The following is a 2,509-nucleotide window of genomic DNA, read 5'->3' on the forward strand; positions in this document are numbered from 1 at the left end:
CAGATCTGTGTCATCCTGGTGAGAAGTGGGCAGCGGTGTCCCACAGTGCTTGGTGCTTAGTCCAGTACTTTTCAACATCTTTATTAACAATTTAGATGTGGGGGTGAAGAGCTCACTGGCCAAGTTTGTGGACAACACCGAGTTATGGAGGAGTGTGGTGACACTTGAAGATGGCTAGCAAGTTGGGTGTCTTGGAATCTGATGAAGTTCAACATCAAGAAATGTAAAGGGCTCCACCTTGGGCTGAGCAACCCCCAACACACCTACAGACTTGGCGGCATCAAACTGACTAGCACCATGAATGAAAGGGACCCGGGGGTAATAATAGACCACAGTATGAATATAAGCTGGCAGCGCGATGCTGTAGCCAGTACGGCAAATAATATTCTGGCATGCATCAGTTGATGCATCTCCAGCAAAACCAAGGAGGTGATTCTTCCACTCTACTCAGCACTGGTGAGAGCGCAGCTGGAGTACTGCATCCAGTTCTGGGCACCACCCTTTAACAAGGATGTGAATAAGCTTGAGAGAGTGCAAAGAAGAGCCACCTATATGATCAGAGTCTTAACAGTCAAGCCATACAAGGAAAGGATGAGGGATCTGGGACCCCTCAGCCTGATGAAAAGAAGGCTGAGAGGGGACCTGGTAGCAGCTTACCACTATACTAGGGGAGTACATCAAGGGCTTGGTAAGCAACTATTGACCAGGTCACCCAAGGATAAAACCCAGGAGTAATGCCCATAAATTTCTGGAAAATCAATTCAGGCTCAACATTAGGAAAAACTTCTTCACAATCTGGGTGTCCAGACTGTAGAATAAGCTTCTTCCAGTGGTGGCACAATCATCTACCCTGGAAATCTTTAAGAGGAGACTAGACAGTCACCTTGCTGGGGTCACCTGACCCCCAGTTATCTTCCCTGCTTGGTGCAGGAGGCTGGACCCAATGATGTTTTGAGGTCCCTTCCAGCCTTACAGTCTATTAATCTATGAAACCTGCCCTCTATGGAGCACTTCCATCTCTGCCTCTCTGGAATTACCCTTGCCGTCCACCACCCCCTCCCCTGCCCCTTTGCAGCTGGGAAGACCAAGTCTGGGGGGATACCAGGCCAAGCTGGGGAGAGGCATGGGGCTCCTGGGGAGAGGCATAGCCAGATGCCCACCTCAGGGAGCAAGCACCAGGAGAGGGACTCTGACCTCCATAGGGGGCAGCAGAGGGTTGGGGGGCATGTGCTAAGCGGCTATTCTGGAATGGCCTCCTCTGGGCAACAGCTGGCAGACTGGGAATCATGTTCTAGCACCCCCATGCTTTCTAGCTTGAGCCAGTGCAGGCCTCCACTCGGCTTGCCCAAGTACAAACCTACCAAACTTGCCCAAGTACAAACTTTCCTTATCAATCCAATCTACACAGCTTAGAGAAACCTGTGAAGACTGAATTATTTCTGCCTTGGGCTTTTTGACTGACTGTCATAAGGGCTAACCCTTATGTTAGTTGAGCTAGTTATTTCCTAGGGTTTTTCTATTTCCAGCTCAATCACAGACTAGTATATAATCTTGAACAAGATACTTAACCTTTTTTGTCACTCTAAACCATTAGTAAAATGGGTGTGGAGCTATTTGTCCCCATCAACAAGGGTATATTTGGAATAGATGTTTTAGAGGGGGTTTTTTTAGTTCCTTGATGTGAATGTGCTAAAGAAAACAGGAGTATAAATAAAGTAAAACCATAAGAAAATCAGAAAGGAGATGCTGTCACCAAGAAGTTGATACCTTTCCAGATGATCTAAATTGTATAAAGTCCTTTAAATTTACAGAAACACATCCTTTACTACAAGAGAGTCCAAAGGTAAGAATGAGTGAACTATCCTGGATAAAGTAAGGTGGCACCCAATATTTTGCCCCATGAATAAATGAGAGGAAACTAAACTAAGTTCATGAAAGTTGGTATTTTTCATTGTTTCCTGTTTGTTCTGGTTTCCCTCTAGAAAGGCTGAGCCAAGATACCATAAGAAAAGTTGTTTTTGTTCTATTTCTAACTCAGCCAGAAGCAGGAAGTACTGGAAATCTAGCAAAAAGGTCGGTTCTGGCAGCAGGGCTGATTCTGATTCAATTAACGTAAATTTTTTCTTTGACTTCAAGGAGAGTCCAGTTGGGTCTATTTATTCCAACCCAGTTAAACAAACTGAAGAAGATCAGCTGCTTTGTACAAAAGTCAAATCTTCTGGGTGTTTATTACAGTTGAATATTAGGGCTGTGTGAAGCTTCGGGTGCTGATTCGATTCAGCCCAATTCGGTGGCCAAACCTCCAAATCTGAATTTAATCAGGAGAACAATAAAGAGGTCTGAATCAATTCAAACCTCTCCGAATCTTTGGAGAAGGTTCAAAGGGCTCTGATGATTCGGGCTGTCCCCGCCCGCTGCAGCAGGGAGCTGGACTTGGAGCTGGTAAGTAGGGGGCGGGAGAAGGGGGGCTGGGGGAGGGAGGAGGGGACCATGGGGGGGCCCCTGCCTG

Source organism: Gavialis gangeticus, unplaced genomic scaffold, assembly GCF_001723915.1.
Source record: "Gavialis gangeticus isolate Ggan-Ray unplaced genomic scaffold, GavGan_comp1, whole genome shotgun sequence".
Taxonomy (NCBI): domain Eukaryota; kingdom Metazoa; phylum Chordata; order Crocodylia; family Gavialidae; genus Gavialis; species Gavialis gangeticus.